At 49.2% G+C, this 23573-nt stretch overlaps 1 protein-coding gene across 2 annotated transcripts in view; it reads right to left on the bottom strand.

The window, feature by feature from the left end:
* JUP (junction plakoglobin) overlaps positions 1 to 19577 on the bottom strand; it is a 50870-nt gene extending 31293 nt beyond the window's left edge. The window contains exon 1 of one of the 2 annotated variants that reach the window (XM_073326260.1): positions 19475 to 19577. The gene's annotated coding sequence lies outside the window, so the exon portion shown is untranslated. Of the gene's footprint in view, positions 1 to 18395; positions 18793 to 19474 lie in introns of those variants that run through there. The other variant, XM_073326261.1, reaches the window with a different exon arrangement.
* Positions 19578 to 23573: the final 3996 nt, after the last annotated feature.

Genomic DNA, 23573 nt, shown 5'->3' on the forward strand with positions numbered 1-23573 from the left:
GGCTTTACATGTCTAATTCACACACTTCCTGGAGGTGATCTGTAGGCCCCAGAGGTCAGATGAGTCTATCACACCTGATTATCTCCTCCCCTCACACAACAGGGGAAGTATTAGACAGAAAGCAATTTCTTCTTAGTGCTAAGCCCATATCTCAGCCTGTCTGACCTTACACACACACACCCCCCCACTGAATCCACTCACATTTGGGGGCACCACCCACTCTGCCCATCACAATGCCAAGGATTGACTCAGGGCAGTCCTGAATCCATGAGCCCCTCCAGCATTTCCGACTTCATGTGGCCTGGCCTGGCCTGCCATCCCCTTCCTCAGCCCACAGCAGTGGGAGAGGTCTCCAGCAGGTCTTTGCATTCACACCTTACTAACCACAACAGGGGATTAAAAACAGGACATGTTTTGTCCTGCAATGAACCCTAACTTTGCAGCAAATAATCAGGGATACAATTTGGCCTTGAAGGTGTCCCAAAAGCACGTAAAGCAACCCCGACTGGAGCACCAGTCAAATCCTCTGTGTGAGGTATAGATGCCAGGAAACCTTTGGGATCTCATGACAGCATCTGTGGCCCTGGAACGCCACTTAACACAATCTCTCCACACCTCCCTCCAAGGGGTAAGTGTCTAAGGGCTGTATATAAGTGCCTAAAGATGCAGACAGGTACCTAGTGGGGTTTTCAAAAGTGCCTAGGTGCCCAACTCCCATGGGTGTTATCCCACGACATGCCCAACTCCATGAGCTCTGGTGGAATTTTCAGAAGTGCCCAGGGACCTAAGTACTTTTAAAACTGTGGCCCTAAAGCACTGCCTAAGTTCTAAGGTGATCTGCAAGGTCTGAATGGAGCCCATATTGCTTTGTAAGGGGGTCAAGAAGCATGTCCAGGCCCTGTCCACACCTTCCTATGCCACTCTCTAAGGCAGAGATTGGGTTAACTGCAGGAGCAGGTCAAAACTGCTTTTCCTCCTAAAAAAATTTACAATAATTTATAATTTATAAAAGTTTACAATAACTGCAATAATTTACAGCTAATGAAGCTCAGATGGAAGGCACAGCAAATGCAGTGCTCTATAAAAGACTAGTTGCTGAGGTTATGAAAGGGGTCCCTTCCCAGAAGGAGAAACAAGGATGGGGGAGGGAGAGAGAGAGCACAGCTTTTCAAGATTCCACCAGCATCAATGAAAAATAAAAGCATTAAATATATAAAGAGTCAGACCTTCGGTAGCTTAAATCATTTCAACGGAGGCTTGACATGGAAGGAAAGTTGAGGAATTCAAAGGGAGCGGAGGGACCTTTAATGAGCAGGAGACTCGTGTGTTACGGAGCAGTGATCTTTTAAAAGAAAGCTGAAATAGCAAAACACGATTCACTCCCTCCCTCCCCATCCCCCACTCTGCTAGCTCTGTCCTTATCATCTATGCAAACAAAGGAAATGAATTCCTCTGTTCTCCTGGCATGTTCATACTGTACTGGAACCATTCCCCCAGCTTCCCATGTCAGGTAGATGAACAACGATCAACAGGCTCTTGGATAACGTCATTCCGAGTTGCCCAGAAAGATGGGAAGGGGCCTCTGGAGACGGGCCAGCTGACTGGAGGAGGTTATTACAAAATAGTAATTTTTAAATGCCATCACTGGAAGGCAAAGGTCATTTCCAAAACTGTTGATACAAGGCTACTACAAAGCATCCTCTCTCATGCACACAGTGGTGTGTGCATTTCTCATGCATTCCTTCACACAAATCTCAGCTCAAACCAAGAGGCACCCTCCAAACTGCGTGTTTCTCTGCAGTTACTTGTTTTGTTTGGTTGCAGCTCTCCATCAGTAGAGCTCACAAGAACAGATGCAAGAGATGAATGCATTCTCCAAACCCTGGAAGTGCCTTGGCTTTACCCAAGTTAATAGTTATTGACAACCCCACACACTCAAGTCAAGTTCAGGCTGTAATATTTCAGCACCTCCTATCATACGATGACAAGGTGTTACGTATTAATAGCTTCCACTACTCTCCCCTTCTAAGAATATGCACAGTGCTGGTCATTACAATTATCTTCCCCCAGCAAGTGGAGTACACGATCCTCCTGCAAGCTGTTTGAGACACACCCGCCTCCTTTAGGTCTCTTGCTGAAGTCTGGTTATTATAGGTACACAGCAAATGGTGAGCTGAAATGGCCATTTGTTGGGCCACCACCGTGCTAGCTGTTTGCATGTTTTCCTTACCTGCTGCAAGTTGTTCTGCTTTCTGCCACACGGAAGCAAAAGCCCCACATAAGGGAAGGCCAGGGAGCCAGCATCTGCCAGACAGCATGCAGCTCAGGGCATTATCTCACCACCATATGTACTCGTGGGTATGCTTAACACAAGCAGCCGATCGGCCTGTTCTATTGTGTCTCATGCTGATATTTTCCATTGGATTAAGCCTTGGAAGCAGTGAGTAACTCAGCCATGAAGAGACATTTCAGAGATGCCAAAGCCAGAAGGACCATTAAATGATCCAAGACTGAGGGGCTCGTTTTTCAGAGGACATTATATTTCCCCCAGTTACTGAGCACAATAATGCATTCATTTGTGTTTGGTTAAAGCCTCTTCTAGAAAGGCATCCAGGCTGGATTTGAAGACATCAAGAGATTAAGAACTCACCACTGCCCTTGGCAGTTTGTTCCAATGGTTAATCACCTGCACTGAAAAAAATCTGTGCCCAATTTCTAACTGACTTCAACTTCCAGCCATCAGTTCTTGTTCTACCTTTCTTTGCTAGGTTAGAGACCCCATTACTACTTGGTGTTTTCTTCCCATGAAGATACTTCTATTACTCTAAATCACCTTCTTTTTGATCAGCTAAACAGATTGAGCTCTTTAAGTCTCACTGGAAGGCATTTTCTCTAGACCTCAAATCATTTTTGTGGCTCTTTTCAGCAGCCTCTCCATCAGCATCCTATAAAACGTGAACAGAACTGGACGCAATATTCCAGCAGCAGTCTCACCAATGCCATAGGCAGAGGTAAAAGTCACCTTCCTGCCCCTACGTGCTACTCCCCCGGTTTATCCTAAAATGGAGAGTCAGGGAGACATGCAGTAATAGGGTGCGATGCCCTGACATGTGCAGTGCTGTAACCATGGAACACCCTCACATGGGCCATCCTTGAGTGGCTGAGAAACTCCACTTTACATGCCCTCTCCCTGCTCCACCCAATCTGGGGGGAGGGTGGAGTGTTATGCATGTTCTTTCCTGCCACCACTGCTTGGAAGGCAGGGACTCCTGACAACACTGGGTGGGGTGGGGCGGGACATGGTTGGTATACACACACTCGGCAGCACCTCCCATGCAGCAGGGAAAGCACTCCTGCAATCACAGCTGACTGGGACACCAGTCAAACCTGGCCTCTTGGCCTGCATGCAACGTGGGCTAAGTACTGCTGTAGCAGGGGACAATGGGCAATCATGAAACAAGTCAGCTACATTCACCCTCAATACTGTATCAGGGCAATCTTTAGACCAGCGGTGTCCAATACGTTTGCCACTAGCCACATGTGGCAAATAGGCTATTGAATTGTGGCTAATGCATGTGGCTTTTTTATAATGTGGATAATAAGAAAAATTCAAAAGCTCAAGTGTGGCTAGCATTGAATTTCTATTGGACACTGCTGCTTTAGACCAATCAGCAGGCCTTTCACCACAGGGAGCTGGTTAGACCCCAGTCAGCTAACCTGATTCCACTCTACCACGTGCGCATAAAGAAATGCCAATTATTTTCCCAATGGGAAGGTCCAAGGAATCTTTAGCAATTTTACAGAGCGCCAAGGTGACTGACACACTAGAAGCATGCACATATTCTTTGAGAACACCACGCACAGCACCCTCCCACACCCTTCTGTCAGCCACTTCCGAAGGTATGTTTGGCTGAAAGAGGTCACTGCAGAAGTTTCCATTTTTGAATCATAACTATTCCATTGCCCTTGCAGGCCAAACCTGTTGCACCACGTGGGCTCTCATAAGCCTGCTAATATATTTTTGCTGTTCAACGTGTAAAAAAAGGGAAGCCACTCCCTTTCCCTCTATTTTCCTCCCATCCCACACTCTCTCTTCCCAGGTTAAGAACCTGAAGCCACCCCATTACTGCATCTTCACTTTGACAGCAGCATCACCCTCCCCAAGGTTAAGAGTCAACAGGGACCAGTCTCATTGGTTGTAATAGCACATGCATGCCCCATTATTAATAGCAAAATCCAAAGGCTCTGATAATTACTACATCAGAATAACTAGAGGCAAAATTACATTAAACGTGTATGCTTCTGTGTTAAGCCCTTTCCCCGCCCCTTGACCTGCTTTCCCATTAACAAGATGTTTGGGAAAGACATCAGCTTTGTTGATATAAACCAGAGAGAATCCCTGGACGCAAACCAGCTCTTCCAAGCCAGTCAGCTGTGCTTGGGGACTTCCCAACATCCCCGAAAACAAATATGGGGCCCAACCGTCAGCATGTAAGTGGAGAGGCTAGTTAGGCACAGAGAAGCAGCCAGCCAAAACCCTGGGAGCAGACGTGACACCCCCCGGAGGAAATGCACCTCATCTTCAAAACTCCATGGTGTGATGTTCGAGGCGGTCCCCTCTTCAGCTGTCCACCAAAGACACTTGCAACACTCTGCCCCAGTTACACTGAGTTCTGGTGATGCACACCGCAGCTTCTGTTGCACAAGAACAGATGAAACGCATTTGTGCGTCCACACCTACTATGCAGCTACAAGTGCTGTACCAGGGCATTCTGGGAAAGCATGGCCAGCCAACAGTGCCTCGGTACATGTGGAATGCCCAGCAGGACACAGAGCTGCCCCATGGGCTGCTGGCATCATACCCTGTCCTGCCACAGAGAGCTGGCAAGAGTATCAGACAAAGCAGTTACAGAAGCACAAGGGAGGGAGGGGCTGTCCAGCTACACTGCGGTGGAAAGAAGCATGCCAGACCAGCTGCAGAAAGACAACCATGCGCCAGCTTAGGCCACCAACTCCTAGTCTCGAGGTGGGCAGGGACACAGCTGGATTTAGACCCATCCATGCTCAATTACAAGCCCAGCTGAAATTAGTCGTGGAGACAAGATCCAAGTATCAGATATGCTGCCTCCACTAGAACCCCCATCCAAACATGTTCTAGGTACATCGAAGTCTGGAGACCTGCAGAACTGTCCTATGGCAACACCAAAAGATCCCTTTGAGCTAGGTGTTGCTCAGACACAGAACAGAGACCCTGCCCAAAGGAACTTCTAATCGAGGCAGAAATAGACAGAGGAAAGATCTACCCCATTGCACAGTCAGGGGACAGAGACAGACATCAAGCAATTTGCCCGTGCACACCACAGGGAGGGTTTGGCAGAGGCAGGAAATTAAACCAGAGCTCTCGAGTCCCAGTCCATACTCTTAACCACAAGCGTATCCTTCTTCTACACGGAGCAGCATAGAAAGGCTAGGGTTAGATATTTAATAGCAAAAGGCAAGGGTTGAAACTAAACAGAAGAGGTTAGGGGGTTAGTGGTATACAGAAATATAACATGGCTAGGATTCATTCAAAAACATAGCAAAGGGGCAAGTTTTAGGCAGGGGTTTAAAACAAAGGCAATTAAAAATAAAGATGCCACTAACAAAGCGTGTTCCTGTCAACCCCTCAGTCACCTAGCTTTCAAGTGCTCCCCATCTCCTCCAAGATGTGGCAGACTAAGCTCTTTGGGGCAGGGGTCGCCTCTTCCTCCATTTGCACAGAGCACCATAAGGCTGTATCCCTCAGTCCCGAAGGCAGCCTTCGGGGATTACCCCTAGATGCACAATAGACCTGGCATTTCCCACAGCCTCTTCGAAACCACATTCAGCGCTACTCCTTGTGTAGGATCAGGATGAGCCATCTGTGCTCCTCGATAGGAAAGGCATTTGATTTTAAAGTTTAATAGCAACCCTTTCTGCGTAAGAGGATGTTCTCTCGTTGGCAGGAGAAGCTGGGTCTTCTCCTGGGGACACAGCTTCTGGTGCAGGAAATCACCGTTGGCGCTACAGCACAGGGCTCAGCTTCCTTCTCACCAGTCACATTTCCTGGAGAAATCAGCAGTAGCTGAACTCAGCTGTCCTCGGTGAGTTTTATCAGAAGGAAACAAGCAATAGCACTTGGCTCAGTGCTTGACACCATGCTGGCAGACACTCTAAAAACCTGGATGGGCACCTTGGAGAGTGTATTTCTCTCGGTCATTAAGGTCACGAGAATGCATCTTAGTATGTCTCAGTGGGCATTAATAGAGGTGCAGTTGCCCTACACTGTGACAAAACAGTCTCCCTCCGTGGTCCAGCAAGGACACCCAGCCATCGCTTCTCTCAGGCAGAGACCGTCATCTCTCTCACTGCTGGTCAGAGATTTGTCCTGGCTGTACAGTTCCCCACCAACACTGTGATATCCCCAGCAAACCAAATTGTCTAACCAGTACAGCATTTACACTTTGTTGTTTACGTTTTTCGGAGCTTGAGAATAGTAATCACCCGCAGCTGTAAGTTACCACACAGCTCTTTCTAAGCAAGCACATTTATTCTTAAGGTGAAAACGTTAGAGAAAGCAATTCAAACCCAACAAAGGAATCTACAGGCATGCTAATAAATGTACCACAGATCACCCCACAACTCTGCAGGAGCTCTGGTAGAAGTCAGTCCTACAAACCCCACCAAAGGGTTCTTCTGTGGTTACAAGCTCATAATGGCTTTAGCTCAGAACAGGCACCCCCATGCATGTATTGGGCTTTCCTCTACACAGCCTGAGCCTTTGTGCTTCAGATGCCAAAAACAGGTAATCAGTAGACACGGGTCCCTTCAGAGAATTGCCACAACTGTCCCACTTTCATTTAAGGAAACCAACATCAAACCTCAGGAACAGAAACTCTACATGCTCAGATTCTCTCATTAATGCCCGTTTGTTCTTGTTGGAAATATCAGTGGGACAGATGAGAGAACTTGCCATTTGCCCATGAATAGGAGATTCTGGCATGCTTGCTTGAGCTGCCCGTGACTCCAAAACAATACAATTAATCACAGTAACTCCATCTGGAGAAGATAGCTTTTTAAAAGTAATAAAATCTATGAACAAATAGCTCCCTAAGATCACAATAATTGCAGGCTTTAAATTTAGGCTTTGAGGCACTCGTGCTATTTCCAGCTTGGATAATGGCGAGAAAAATACAGTATTTCTGTAGTGCACTCCCCATTTTACAGCCAAGAAAGGCATTCAAGAGGGAGAAAACAAAAGGATTTGGGGTCCTAACTTCATTTCTATATTCAACCGCATTACATCTGCAGAGTTCAGATGTTTCATAAGAAATTATAACCAACACCAGTCAACGCCCAGCCTGTCCGAGCAAGTTAATGGTTTGCCACTAGTGCCCTGCCTGCGTGTCAGAGTGATTACTAGGCAGCTGTTTAAATTGGCCAAAGGTCTTTTTACCACCAGTTAAGCAAATGCACTTCATGCCGTGATATGCCCTAGTAAGTCAATGCCACAAAGCAACAGAGTCCAAAGGCAGCATGGCTCCACATTCCCGATATAGCAGCCGCAGACAGATGTGACACCCGCAGAAAGCTATACAGCTTCCCCCTTCCACCCCCCATCTCCCCTCTGCCAGCTAGGCACTTTCCACAAAAGAAGGGCAGGGGAACGCTTCTTATACAAGTTTGCTAGCAAAATGATGCAATTGACATATGCGGATCCTAATTAGGAAATTTAGTTTTTTCCAAAACCGAATGAGCCTTCAAAGAATTCACAACAGCCACACTCATCTGTTAACAAGTCTCATTTGTCTTCAGTGCACTAGAAAAAAACTTGAGCAGAGTTCACCCTTTCCAATTTCATTGCGTAGCTGGAGAAAGAATTATCTTTCCGGAGCTGGAAATGGTCTCCCACCCCCGCCACTGCTTGCTGCCAAACACCAGCAATATTTTTCATCCAGAGATCTCAAGGCACTTTACAAGGGGAAGGCAAAGTTGGGAAACTGAGGCAGGGTTGAAGCAACTTGCCCTTGGTCACAGTAGAACCAGGGTTCTAGTTTCAGTTCCTAGACCAGTATCCCCCCCTCTCCCTCCCAGGGCCATGCTGCCTCAACATCTCAGGCCCAATTTGTATTTATTTTTACAGCTGTTCATGGGTAATGGCTTTGGTCAACCAGGTGTGGAATATTCAAAAAACATTTAGCAACCCAGATCACTTTCACCTGGCTGTCCATCCTGCCTCAGGAGTGGGCAGAAACCAAAGTCTCTCACTCAACATCCTGAAGAGAACCTTGAGACACATTTGGTTTAAGTACTGAGAAGCCAAAACTCTCAGTGCACTGGGGCTAATGATGCAAACACATCTGTAGACAACATCTGTATTAAGAGTTTCAGATTGAATGCCACGCCCCCTGCCCTTTCTGTAGAAATGATTTCAGAACAATGACTGAAGCATTATGAAATGCCTAAAGGCCTGACAGAATCTGCAGAAAAACTAATCAGGGATGGCAGATTTAGAAAGATATTTCAAACCTCCATCTAATTAGAAACATCTTTGTGTCTGAGGACTGTTTCCCCAGCCCAGCAGTTTATGAAATATACATTATTCCTACACAAGAGAAGTGGGAGGTCTGTTTGTCAACGAGATTTCAGACAAGAGCACAGCAATATTCCTAGGCTGCGTATTAAACTTCAAAGCTAGAACTGCATTTGTCACTTATGTGCTTGTTTCAAAAGAGGTCTGAGTGCTGAAAAGGAAATTCCTGCTCTGCAGACACAGGAGTGTTTTATTCTGTAAACACCTGTAGTATCAGTAGGTTTCAGTGGGGAGCACTAGACCATCCTAGGACAAAATCACGGATTCCATTTCAACCAAGGCTATTTATGCAGTACCACTGATGCTTTACAGATTGGTCATAGGTGATCCCTGCCCTAGAGATCCTCAGATACTAAGGTGACGGGCATGAGGCAAAAACCTAGACAGTGGAGAATACTTGCAACAGAAGATCAGTTCTCTGGTCTTTTTGAAACTGCTCTGAAGGACAGAAGATACATTAGGAGCACTTTCCAAGGAGAGAGGCCAATAACCCACATCACCCAGCTAATGCTGTTCCCTCACTAAATGGGTCCTAATGCCCTTGTCTACTAAGAAGCATTTACTACTTATGCTTTCCATCCACAGATCCCAAAGCACTTTGGGAAGGCAGGTCCATGTCTCCCCAAAGCCACACAACAAGCACATAAGACAGTGAAGAGAAGTCCAACAACTCCTGTGTCATGTATGACTGCTGACTACCTGCACCCTTCACTACCATAGCTTATTTCTTACTGCAAAGCACTTTCAGATACTCAGAGAATGAGAAGGATCATACAAAACCTAATTCTATTCCAGCTACCAGCTTACATGCCTAACCTGAAACATTTCCCCAGCACTTTCAGATTCCAAAATTAATGTGACATTCAACTGAAGTTTGACAAGCTAATTAGACCAGGCAAGCTCATGCCTGAAAACATTTACATCTTTAGATGAGATCAGTAAAACAGTCAGAACCAGGACTTGCAGCTACCTGCAATGTGCTTTTTGGTTAGACGCTACACCAGGGTCAGGAAGGAGCAATCACAACAGCAAAGTAGGGCAGACTTTTTTAAATTTGTCAGTGAAGAAAGCACCTCCCTTTGCAAGAGCACAAACATTAGTTTCTATAGAATACCTCTCAGCCATTACTGTCAAGAACTGGTAAGGAAATCCAATCTAGCCAAGCCAGATCTTTGCTATTTGCCAGGGAAGCTTCCCCAATAGGACTTACCATGACCAGCTAACGTGTTAAACTAGGACCTGGCCTTGTCCATACTGGGATTTTCACACGTGTTTGATGACATTAGATAACATGTTAAAACACTCCTCTTTTCCTAGTGTAGACATTGCTTAAAGGAGAGACAAGCAACTCATTCCCTCTTCACTGACCCTGCCACACTTGTTTTATTCCACATCCCAAAGGTTCCAAGTTCCTGAAATATTTTGCGTTTTGTTTTGGTGACTGCCACTGTGCAACTACACCCCCTTTTAAAGCTGCTTCAGTCAGGTTTTGAGATTCCTTTGCCAGTTTTTCTACATGCAGATACAATACTCCTGCTACCCCACATAATCATCATCTCCAACTGCTCCTCTGAACCACCTGCTGTGTGGTGTCACACTGGATGGGGGAAAAAGAAAAGGAGGACTTGTGGCACCTTAGAGACTAACCAATTTATTTGAGCATAAGCTTTCATGAGCTACAGCTCACTTCATCGGATGCATGCAGTGGAAAATACAGTGGGGAGATTTATATACACAGACAACATGAAATAATGGGTGTTACCACACACTGTAACAAGAGTGATCAGGTAAGATGACCGCTAGGAACTTGGTGAAGAGCTACTGGCCCCATGAAACTACAGAAGGGTTGCCAGTGTTCTGAAAGAGCCACAAATCTTCTCAGACATGAAGGTGAGAGTCAAAGGTCTCTAATCAGACCCACAATTGGTGCACCTGCACTAACGGTGAAAAGCAGAACGATCTTGTGGATCAGGCACTAGACCGGGAGTCAGAAGGCAAGTTTTGCAAAAAGAAAAGGAGTACTTGTGGCACCTTAGAGACTAACAAATTTATTTGAGCACAAGCTTTAGTCAGCTACAGTGGCCCACCTTGATTATCACTACAAAAGGTTCTCCCCCTCCCCGGTAATAGCTCACCTTACCTGATCACTCGTTACAGTGTGTATGGTAACACCCATTGGTTCATGTTCTCCGGGTATATAAATCTCCCCACTGTATTTTCCACTGCATGCATCCGATAGAGAGCTGTAGCTCACGAAAGCTTATGCTCAAATAAATTTGTTAGTCTCTAAGATGCCACAGTACTCCTTTTCTTCTTTTTGTGGATACAGACTAACAAGGCTGCTACTCTGAAACCTGTCATAAGACAAGTTCTATTTCCAGTCCTGCCACCTCTTGGGCATCTCGCACCACTCTGCTTTTGGGCTTGTCGGGGGAGAAAGTTGTATCAGATTAATTTAAAGGGTGGGAGTTAAGTTGATTGTTACACCACCACTAACCCCTGCATAGACATGCTTGATTTAAGAGATTTAAGAGCGACTTCTTTTGGTTTGGCTGACCTCAATTAAGAATTGGTTGAAGAGAAACAAACAAACTGATGCAAACAACTGTGTGGACACTTAAATCTGTGCAACTTTTTTTTTTTTTTAAATGTAGGAAAGACATCAGTTTCCCTATCTACCACAGGGGGATGAAAGTACTTGCCTTCCTTTGTGGAGTGCTTTAAGAGCTCTGATAAAAGTGCTATGGAAGACCAAGTGTCTTCTGAAACTGATCCAGAGCTAAAGTGTAAAAAGCCAAATCCTACACAGCACAAGAAGAACAGAGGCTTAGAGATAAACTTTAGAAGCAACAGGACCAAACTCAAAGTTGGAAGAGCCCCACAACCATTAAAACCTTACTGATCCCAGCTCCTGAACCTGATCATGGATTTGTGGGGGGAAGCCTGCTAAAGCAGTTAGTTCTGTACTGGTCATTATCAAGGATAAATATTGCCTGGGACTAGAGGGGAAGTTGTTCAAGGTCTGCAACTATAAGGAAGGAGAATCAGCTTCAGAGGTGGTAGAAGCAATTGACCTTCCCAACTGGAAGCTAAGCACTGGGGAAGCTGTAACATGAGAGACAGCTGTAACCTCTCAACTGTGTGAAGTGACCATGGATTCAAGTGGTGTTCAACTTACTCCAAGCGTTCCCCAAAAAGATGCTTTTGTGCATCTGGAAATGCAGCTCTGCACCAGCAGGATTGGGTTGCTGACAACAATGGGTTGCTGACAACAATGCTATAAATGGAGTTTCCGCTCCCCTCAGTTCTGAAGTGGCCTTTTTCCTCAGCTGTGCAGAATTGCTCATTGCTGGGGAGACTCCTCTGAGACAGACATGGTGTTGCTTTAGTGGGCTTATGACATAGGTGACTTTGGAGAGATGTCATCATGTTTAATACGTCTGTTTTTAAATCCTTTACAGTTTTACACCACTACCCTGCTGGGGGCAGGGGGGGTGGAGATGGGGTTAGAGAGCTCTTCAGAACTACGACTGCAACACTTAAAACTCTCCCCACTTCACCACTGGCATGGTCCAGGCCTGCGAGGACTCTGGGGACTTCCAATACCCTGTTCTCATGAGCAGGCAGAAGTAGTCTGTTCTTCCTGACACAATTATCCATGGCACCAACCCCCACACCCAGCAAGTTGCCAAGTTAAGTTTTCACTAGCCACATAGCCCTCCTTCTGGAAGACTGCTGGTTGAAAGCATGGAAAGGTTAAGCACTAGTCTTGTCAATCCTGACTGCGTGTTTAGGGTATCTCTACGCAGCCCGTGGAAGCAAGCCATCCAGCCTGGGTCAGACTTAGGAAGGGGGTGGGCTTCAGAGCCTGAGCTGCAATTTCAAAGCGCTGTCTACACAGCTATTCTTGGAGCACTAGCACGAGACCCACTAGCCTAAGTCCCTCACATCCGGTTCCCGTCCCTGTCCCCCCCCCCCCCCCTCAGGCTGGGAGGCTCGCTGCAAGGGCTGTGTAGAGACACTCTCAGAGCTAGTTTATTTTGATAGCCCTGTTTGAAAGAAACTGACTTGGGGAGGATACACCCATGACTCATGGGTTGCTGAGACAATAGAAGATAAAAATCCATTGTTCTAAAGTGGCTGAAGCGCAGTGGCTGTTTTGCATGGACTCTCTGGCAAGCCTGAGAGAGGGAGGTTACTGGGACCCACTCTCCTACATGCCATAATTCAAGTTGCATTTTTTAACTAGTTTTCCCCAAAATGGCCCAAGCAATTTGTTCGCATTAACCCAGCCACCTAAAAAAACGTAAGACAAATGTGAAGTTGCAAAGCACAAAAAAAGCCATTTCAAACCACAAGCTTTTGCATTCCTATAGCTTAATGGCCAAACCCACTTAAACCAAATTTGCAGTAAAATGAGTATTTCCATGACATTTTATGGAACCCTTCCAAGCTGATGAATAGTTACAGATTTAGGATGTACAAAGACAGTTTAATTGGGTATTCTGTACTTTTATAGTCTATTCAATAAACATTAACAAAGGACATGAAAATGGACATTTAAACCTCTCCAAATCCATTATCAGAGAATGAACGTATCTATTGGAGTGTTTTGCCTCTATTACAAACAGCAGGGACCTTGGTCAAGTGACAGGGATCTCCATGTCGTGCCAACCCCATTTAGGAACACAGCTGGAAAGCAGAGGCTCCATCCAATCACCAAAAAGGAGATGGTTGCTTTTAAATCCACCAGGAAATTCTCACTTCTCTTAACACCCATGGGAACAGAGAGCTAGAGATTCTCCAATCCCAAACTGACAGGTGAGTGAAAGTGCACAGATGGCTACTTGGTGTTGGCACTTCTTACTCCAGTATTTCATCAACACTCAGAGGTGGAGAAAAAGTCTGGACAAAGATGCTGCTGGAGACAGACTTCTTTTTTTGGTTCATTACAGCAGAGTCAGACTATAACAAGGCCATTTACGCCCTCAGAGTTACCGTCTCCAATGGTAAAAGAACCAAACAGCATCATTGCAGGGTTCTGAACTTTACCTCTAAGCTGGGATACGGGGCTTTCATTAACAGGTGGAAGGACCATGTGCGCTATGGCTTCACCACTCTAGGTGAACAAGTAGCACAAATACCAGAGAAGCAGGGTGCCAGCTGCTCCAGGGCACAGTGGTGGGTTTGCTGGATCTACACAACCTGCTCTTAACACTGCAGTGCAGGAATTAGCTACAAGTAGAAGCACTATGGAGTCTTCATAGCTCAAGCAAAGGTTTTGTTTCAAGAAGAGCTTGTGTCGTGCACATGGACAAAACTACTTCAGCTTTAGCATCAATGCCTCTAGAAGAAGGGAAGGATTTCAGAGAAAGATGGTGCAGAGAAACATTGAATAGCTTCATTCAACTGCATGTGGAAGGGATCTACTGTTGGCAGGGGATGGATCTAGGTGCAGAGATCCATCCATTCCAGTAGTTGACAGGAGAGAACCTTTGTTTTGTGGTTAGAAAGGCAGGAGAAATGAGGGACAGATTTGACTTGCTGTAGGTCCAAGTATTTGAATAGGAAAAGGTCACGCATTTCCCGGAGGGCCTGCTACTTCTTGGGGCACACCAGAGGAACTCAAGAGCTCATGGGCGTCTGTAGCTACACTACAGGGTGTTGGGGGAACTCGAGTTTGCAAGCAAGTGCTTGCTAGTGGGAGTTTCAAGGGGATTCCAGTACAGAAGAACACATGTGAGTAGCATCATGCCTTTAACATCTCCTTCCAGCTTCTCCTTAGTCTCTCTGCCCTTCTTTAACCTCCCTGGCCCAGTCCTGCTCTTCCAGCCCCAGTACTGATGCGCCTGGGGATAAGAGACACTGACTTGATGGAGCTCTTACAGTGCTCCAGAAAAGGCAACTGAGCATCAGTACCCCATTTTGCAGATGGGGTAACAGACACAGGGGAAGAAGTGACTCACCCAAGGTCACATGGAGGGTCCATATTGGAACTGAGAATAGAATCCAGGAGTCACTACCCTACCCGCTGGAGCTCACTCATTCTCTGCAAGAACATGTCTACTTTAATCAGGCACGCAAGCAGGTGCAGCGTGGGCAAGACACAGATAACCTGCTACTTCACATCTGAAACTGACATTCTTTGCTTTTTAACTGAGACTGGCAGAGCCAGAGTTGTTAATGCTTGACTTGAAAGTCACCCTGAATGCACTGACACCTGACCCACAAGCTCAGAGTACTCACAGACGTCACCCCCAACATATTTTTAGAGACCCATGGAGCTAAAACACAAGTGGGCACTTTGTTTCCCTTCAGGCAGAGATCAGCATGACTCATTTCAAAAGGTTCCCAAGACACAGCCCCAGCAATTGAACACACTTAAGTGCCTCCTCTCCTCTTTCAAAACGCTCACAATCCTGCCATCCACCTCAGTGAAGGAATATGCTGTTCTGCCTGCTGGGAATACACCCCAGGTGAACACTGCCCTCCTTGAGAATTCAGAACATGGACACGGAGATCCTGGAAATAAATAGCACATTCTCAGCACTGCCAGTCTCCATACTGACAGGTTTCAGAGTAGCAGCCGTGTTAGTTTGTATTCACAAAAAGAAAAGGAGTACTAGTGGCACCTTAGAGACTAATCAATTTATTTGAACATAAGCTTTCAAAAGCTACAGCTCACTTCATCCGATGCCACTAGTACTCCTTTTCTTTTTTCTCCAAACTGAGAAATTTATTGGCCTAGAAGAAAAGAGCAACTTTAAATACTCCGTAGAATGCTGGGACACCGGCCGATTTCAGAACATTTGGTATTATTGTGAAAAGATGTTTTTATTTCTTTTGCTCTTCCCAAACTTAATTTCTACCCAAGAAAACCACAAGCACAAGAAGTTTCATCTTTCACATCCATCTTGTATTTTCTGCAGTTTGGTTCTAAGCAGGCTTTGCTACAACATTCACTGAGAATAGAGGGTTTAAATCAATGGTACAGCATCACACCAACTTCAAGATTCCCACCACCCACCACTTTTTCCATGCCAGATGCTAGGTCAGTTTTCCGCACTGGGGTGGATATCAGCCCCGAACAGAAAGTGCAAAGACACAATGCTTTGTGTTCAGTTACTTCACAACAACAGAATAGTCTGAGGCCAGGTCTACATGCAAAAGTTAAATCCACTCAGCTACGTCACTCAGGTGTGAAAAATTCACATCCCGGAGAAATGCAGGTAAGCCAGCCTAACCCCTCATGTAGACAGTTCCTCCAACAACCTAGCCCGCCTCTCTGGGAGGTGGATTAAATAATTTTATTAAGATGCTGTTGAAGTAAACGGTACAGAGTTTAAGTATAGAAGTTTCTGGTTATCAGGGAATAAGGTACAGATTATAACATGGATGGGAGAACCCCCCCTGTTGCTGTAGTGAGTCCTCACACTGAGGAACTATAGCAGCACAAATGTAGCATTTCAAGAAGAAACAAGCCCTCAGACTTTTACAATGCACAATCAGGTCTATATTCTGTTGTTATGGACAGCACCAAGCACCGCTGCCTGACTCCCCTTCATGCAGCTCTCCCTGTATTTACCATATAATTAAATATGCACCCTCCCCACTGAGAGCAAAGTACATCAGGGCATTTACAAATACATGTACACACTGATTTTATGGCAGCAATTTTCTACTGAGATTCTCTTTTCAGGGTCCTTATACAAGAGTTTTTTCCCCCCAGGCAACTCCCAGCAACACTTTGGCATTGTCCCTTCATCTTTGCTGCAAACCTAATTAATTAAGCTAATCATTTAGTAATGCAATTAGAACACCCTCTCCACTACCAGTGCCAGGGTTCCCCCAAAGCCCGGCAGCATGGCAGACTGAACATGCTTGTAATTTTACCCCATGGATTCCTTCCTTTTGCAGACTCATGTCCTCCATCTTTACCTTCCACTCACACATGAGGTTTGAGTTTATTCCTTCACTCCTCACCATCACACTCAAAGTCCTGCCTACTTTCATACTCAATACTAACTCCCTCTCACTTAAGGACAGTTCTGGTAATAAGATGAGAACACACAAGATTTGGGGCTCTAAAGTTACTTTACTCCAACGTGCTGCAAAGTATAACAAACTGGCTCAAGCTCTTATAAATAGGGCCCTACCAAATTCACATCCGTGAAAAACGTGTCACAGACCATGAAATCTGGTCTCCACTGTGAAACCTGGCTATTGTGGGGGGGTGAGGGGTGTCACTGTATTTCTACCCTTAATTCTGTGCTGCTGCTGGCAGAAGCACTGCCTACAGAACTGGGCTCCCAGCCAGAAGCTGCTACTGTCCAGCCACCCAGCTCTGAAGGTAGCACAGAAGTAAGGGTGAAAATATTGCAAACCTTCCCCCCTCCCCCCCCCCCAATAATAGCCTTGTGACCTCCTTTTGGGTTGGGACCCCCAGTTTGAGAAACGCTACCTTAAGGGCTTTACAGGTTTATATTTTTTTTTAATACATAGCCATGCTTTGTGACAACACCATGAAACATAGGATTTAAATCTCTGAAACCATGGATTTTAAAAATGACTGTGAAATTTACCAAAATGGACAGTGAATTTGATAGGGACCTATTTATAAGGTCCCAAACTCAGCTTTGAAGGATGTGACAGACTGTGCAATCACCGTACTGCCGAGATCAAGCATGCATGCGCTCTGAAAACCAACAAGGGACACTGAGGGTATGTGCACACCAAGAAGACTAGACCAGCACAGCGACACAGTGTAGACACAGCCTTCTTGAAGGAGTTTTGCTGTCAGCGGAGGGCCACCTCCTCCCGGAACTACTTCCATCAACATTGCTGTATAGTATCTACACTGGGGTGTGGTTTTTTCAGGCCCCAACCTACATAGATATGCCAACAGAGTTTTCAAGTGTAGGCCAAGCCTACCTAGCCAACTGCATGGCAAACAAATTTAACTTGCAATCTAAGTGTCAACTTGCTTGCAAATCAAGCCTCTACCACTACAAGCCATGTGACTACAAGGGACTCCAATCAGGCAATTTCATTAAAGAGAGTCAACACTGTTCACTTGTACAGGATCTTCCTTCCAAAGACCTCAAAACACTGGGAGCCAAATGCCCAAACCCTGCCTGCACCAGTTTTTGTGTTTCGCAAGAAAAAACGCATCAGTCACACACTCACTGCATGTGAATCAAGAAAGCATGTTTGATCATTTTATAACAAATACATGAACAGTATACAGCAACCTCAGAAAGCGAATGTGTCAAACGCTGATAAGCAGCCACACTGCAACTTCACCCTGAAAGCTGGTTGTACTAGATCCACTGCACTGTCAATTACATAGAGAGGGACAATTTTAAGTGCATGTTGCTCAGGCCTCAAAGAAATTGTCATCTTATGTTAGCATATGGAGAGCTGAGTCTGAACGCTGTCTCCTCCTTCCTCCCATAACAATCAGGAGAGCAGTGATCCCACTCTCACCGAAGGCCAGCCAAGGAGACAATTTTCAAACTTGCTGCCAAGGAATCAACAGCCACAGCAAGACTCCAGCAAACAAACAGGAAACCCCCATTTTGAGCTTTAAACAACAACAACAACAACAACAGTGTAATTTCAAGGACCAGCTGAAGTGGATTTGCAGAACATCTTGCTCAGTGATTTTTGTAATTTGGCATTCAAGAGGAAATCAAGCTGCACTGCCTGTTACCAAGATTTCCCGAATTATAAAACAGCTCATTAAGTCTGAAAACCCAAGACAACTCCAGTTTACACCACTTGCCTTTAAGAAGCAGCAGGCGTCCCTTCGGTTTAATGCACAGTATAGATTTCTGGGTGCAAAACAGATACAAGGCGTCTCACGCTCCAGATCCCATCAGGATCCAGTTTCTCCGTGCAAAGCAACTTCTCCCTGGACGTTTAGCAGGAACCCGGCAAACCTGACGCTCCAGCCAAGGCGACTGCAGAGGGTGGTCGGAGCGCGCTTCGGATTCTCGGCATTAAATACACACGGCGCCTGCATGGCCTTCAGCGACGCCCCGGCTTGATCAGGAGCGACCGGAGGGCGCGTTAAACGCCGGCGAGAGCGGTCACGCTGGGAACGCGTCTCCTGGGCGAGGGACGAGCCCCCATCGCCAGCCGGCGAACGGACCGCGGGCCCGCGGCCACAGACACGGGCCCGCCCCCGCCCCGCCCCCAGCACCGCCGCCCCCCCCCCCCGACTTGCACCAACTTTGCTCGTGCGCCGCTTGGCTCGTGCCAGACCCCAGACAAACCGGCACAACCCCCCCCGCCCCGCCCGGAGCCCCGGGCACGGAGCCCTTCCCCCCCCCACGCTGAACCCCCCCGCCCCGCCCGGAGCCCCCCCCACACGCTGAACCCTCCCCGCCCCGCCCGGAGCCCCGGGCACGGAGCCCTTCCCCCCCCCACGCTGAACCCCCCCCGCCCCGAGCCCCCCCCTACGCTGAACCCCCCCTCCGCCCCGAGCCCCCCCCCACACGCTGAACCCCCCCGCCCCGCACGGGGACACGGAGCCCCCCCCCCCGCCCCGCCCGGAGCCCTTCCCCCCCCGCCCCGCCCGGAGCCCTTCCCCCCCCCACGCCGAACCCCCCCCCGCCCCGCACGGGGGCCCGGACACGGAGATCCCCCCCCGCCCCGGGCCCTGCCCGCGAGGCTCGGAGCCGGGACCGCTGCGCCCCCCCGCCGACGTTGACCCGGGAGAGGCGCCGCCCTGAGCCCTCGCCACGGTGGGGTGGGGCGGGGCGGGAGGGGGCGGTTCCCCCTCAGACTCTCCCCCCCCCGACCCCCAATGCCGCTCCCGGGCACGCGGAGCCCCTCAGCCCGCCCGGCGCGAGCCCTCACCTGCGCGCGCTGCCCCGCTCCCGCCCGGCACTGGCGGCCGCCCGGCTCGCACCCAGCGAACAAAAGGCGGGTGGGGCAGAGCCCGCAGCCCAGCCCCGCCCCCGCGGTCCCCATGGACACAGGCACCGCCCGCTCGCCGCCGCCCATTCATTGGCCCGCTCGCCCTTCCCTCACGCCGGCAGGGGCGGGGGCTCCGCCGCCCCCTGGCTCGCTGGACCGCCTCCCCATTGGCCGCCTGCCGAGCGGAGGGCGGCCGGGCACGCGGGGCCGGAAGCGGATTGGCGCTTGGATTGGGAGCTGGGAGGCGATTGGACGTCGGGGATGCCGGTCACGGGGCGGAAGGCCGGGGGTGGGGGGGTGTCCCTCAGGCAAGTGGGGAGGTGCCCACCTGGATGAGGTCATGCAGGTGAGGGAGGGGCTCGAGGCTAGGAGGGAGGAGCCTGCGAAAGGGGAGGGGCGGGGGCGGGGCAGCAGGAAGCCGGGGTGGGGGGAAGGGGGAGTCTGGCAGCGGCTAGGGGGAAGCCGGCTGGGGGACAGGGGGAGTCTGGGGGGGGGCAGGAGGAAGCCAGGGGCAGGGGAGTCTGGCAGGGGCGGGGGGAAGTCGGGGGCAAGGGGAGGGGGCGGGGCAGCCAGGGTTGGGGGCAGGGGGAGTCTGGCAGGGGGAGGGGGAAGGCGGGGGCAGGGGAGTCTGGTAGGGGCAGGGGGAGTCTGGGGTGGGGCAGGAGGAAGCCAGGGGCAGGGGAGTCTGGCAGGGGCGGGGGGAAGTCGGGGGCAAGGGGAGGGGGCGGGGCAGCCAGGGTTGGGGGCAGGGGGAGTCTGGCAGGGGGAGGGGGAAGGCGGGGGCAGGGGAGTCTGGTAGGGGCAGGGGGAGTCTGGGGTGGGGCAGGGGGAAGCCAGGGGCGGGGGGAAGTCGGGGGCAAGGGGAGGGGGCGGGGCAGCCAGGGTTGGGGGCAGGGGGAGTCTGGCAGGGGGAGGGGGAAGGCGGGGGCAGGGGAGTCTGGTAGGGGCAGGGGGAAGCCGGGGTGGGGGGCAGGGGGAGTCTGGGGTGGGGCAGGGGGAAGCCAGGGGCGGGGGAGTCTGGCAGGGGCGGGGGGAAGTCGGGGGCAAGGGGAGGGGGGAGCCAGGGTTGGGGGCAGGGGGAGTCTGGCAGGGGGAGGGGGAATCTGGCAGGGGTGGAGGGAAGGGGGAAGCCAAGGTCGGGGGAGTCTGGTAGGGGCAACAGGAAGCCGGGGTGGGGGCAGGGGGAGTCTGGCAGGGGCAGAGGGAAGCCGGCTGGGGGACAGGGGGAGTCTGGGCTAGAAGCTGGGACCTGTTCAGTCCCCTAAGAACTCTTTGCAGTGCACCTTCAGGCAGCTCCCCAGAGCGGTCCCATCCCCCTCTAGGTAGCCCCCACAGACAGCAACCCTATTGTCCCCATCACCCCCCCCAACACATACAGAAACCCCATTTCCCCTCTCCCAGCGAGAGGGCCGCCACCATAACACCCCACTTCTCCTTTCAGGGGGAGGCACGGGCCTATTAATAACCACGTGGGTCACATCCCTCCGAGCGCGGGGGGATGCGTGCGACAGGCTGTGCCTAAGCTAGGACTTGGAGATGGAGCTCACAGTGGACAGCAGCCATGGCTCCCTCATGGGTTGCTGCACATGGTTTAGCTGTTTGAGCGCAACGGGCCCCGCCATGTTCAATAACCTCATGCTCAACCACCTCCCTTGGCAGGATCCAGTTCAAAACTGCCTTCGTTATTCTGCAACACCGCGGTGCACTAGCTCCAGCCAAGCTTGATGACTTTCTTGGCTCCCTTCTCTTCATGTAGCACTGGTTTCCCTTCTGGCCCCAAGCTTCCAACACAATCCCCTAATCCGTATGCAAGAGCCTTCTCCTCTGCCTCTCCTCCTGCCTGCACCAGGCTCCTTGTGTCACTCCATTTCTCTCCTGACTTCCTGTGAAAACATTTGTTTCTCCCTTGCATTCCCTGCAGCACAGCGCAAGCCCAGACAGGAACAACTGTGCAACCAATTTGACAGAGGAGAAATTGAAACGGAGTCACTTTTCTACTCCAGGGTCCCGGGGTCGGGAAGAACGATATTTCCTCCAATGATCAGAAATGATAAAAGACTTCCCATTAAAAAGCAATGAGGAGAACCTGTGCCCGGCCTGCAGGGAAAGGAGCAAGTTGATAGGAATAGCATCTCACAGTTTCAGAGTAACAGCCGTGTTAGTCTGTCTTTGCAAAAAGAAAAGGAGTACTTGTGGCACCTTAGAGACTAACCAATTTATTTGAGCATGAGCTTTCGTGAGCTACAGCTCACTTCATCGGATGCATGAAAGCTCATGCTCAAATAAATTGGTTAGTCTCTAAGGTGCCACAAGTACTCCTTTTCTTATCTCACAGTTTAACACCCTGCCACCACCAGCGATGCTGACAAATGGACAGAAGATAAACCCCAGCAGCTTCCAGACGCTTGCTACAGTGACCAGGGACCCAGACCTGAGGCTTCTACCTCAATCACTCTTCCATAACCCTTTGTCTGGCTTGAAACACTGATAAAGTATCTTGCATTTGAAATATCTTGGGACTTGGATTCTTTACCTCTTTGAAGTGTTTACAGAGATACCATGTGTCTGAAAGCCTCTATAGCCGTGGTTCCCAAACTTTAACAGCCAGCGAACCCCTTTCACTAAATTGTGAAATCACATGAACCCCCTCCTAAAAATGAATATTTCCAGGGATTTAAGTTTAAATTTCCTCCACATTCCACAGGGCTCCTGCTGGCCCCCGTTGACTGCCCCAACTGCCCGGCCCTGCTCTCCCTGGGGCTCAGGCTCCCAGCCCCATGTGGAGCACTGGGGTTCAGGCTGCTGGCTCCCCTGCTCACAAATATACACACATTATATATAACTAGCCCTATATATGGCTAATGGGACCATCACGCCACTCTGAAGATCGCATGGTCATGGCTAAACAACTGCATTCCACAGGGTGTTATACACAGATGGGTGCAAGACAATGCATTCAAACCCTAATACAACTAAGAGCTTGTTCCTGGAAGCCAGGAGCGTCACAGCCAAGTTGCAGGTGGTCTGATGTGAGGCTGCCATCCATAGGGAGCTTAGCAGCTCACTGAGCCAGAAGGCAAAGCAAACACCTCTGCTCCTATCTCTTTCCATCTCCATTCAATTAGGCATTTTCCTTTGATTTGTTGCACCCTCTTTGGTTGACACAAGGAGTACAATTTGTTAGTCTCTAAGGTGACACAAGTATTCCTCGTTGTCACACACACACACACACTTTGGACCAGGACCAGATGTCAGTGGGGTTCCTCCAGCTTCGCAGTGCAGTCACTGAAATCACCCTTCTCTGTATCACCCTCAGTGTCTATTTCTCTCATTACACCTTGCCTGGATGGAGCTCACTGATCTGCCTGATGCAATCTTCCTTCTCTCATCACCCCGCCCTGTGCCCCCCTGTAGCTCACGAAAGCTTATGCTCAAATAAATTGGTTAGTCTCTAAGGTGCCACAAGTACTCCCCTCCTTCCTCCTCATCCATCCACTATCACCTTGGGGGGATGCCTGGGTTCGGTATTAACCTTGTCCTCTGCCTGTGGAAATTGTTGTTAACCCCACTCACCCTGCTGCTGATCAAGTCCAATGACAGGCTACCGTCCCTGCACAGGCAGCCTGGTGCGATTACTGCTCCAGAGAAACTAGAAGCCAAGTTTAACCGGGACAAATGGGGCTTTGCCAATCTACACTCAGGGTTTTTATTGAGCCATCTGTGCACAAGACCAGGTTCTTCTGGGGAAAAACAGGGGCAGAAAAGACCAGGATTAATCAAATTAAGCCGAGCACTAAAACCAAAACCTAAGAGGCCTTTTCTGCATATCAGAAAGGTGTCTGGGAGGGTTGAGGGAGGAATAAATAAAGGGGGCCCACGTCCTTTCATCACCCATAAAGAATTCACCAGCCAGGGCCCTGATTGCAGGAATATCCCTGCTGCACCCATGGACTTGAAAGGCTGGCTTTGGGGTTTTCCTGCCCCTGCTTCGGAAAGAGGGCGTGGGAGTTGGAAACTAACAGGTGAACAACACATCCAA

The sequence above is a fragment of the Lepidochelys kempii genome, chromosome 27 (genome assembly GCF_965140265.1).
Source record: "Lepidochelys kempii isolate rLepKem1 chromosome 27, rLepKem1.hap2, whole genome shotgun sequence".
Taxonomy (NCBI): domain Eukaryota; kingdom Metazoa; phylum Chordata; order Testudines; family Cheloniidae; genus Lepidochelys; species Lepidochelys kempii.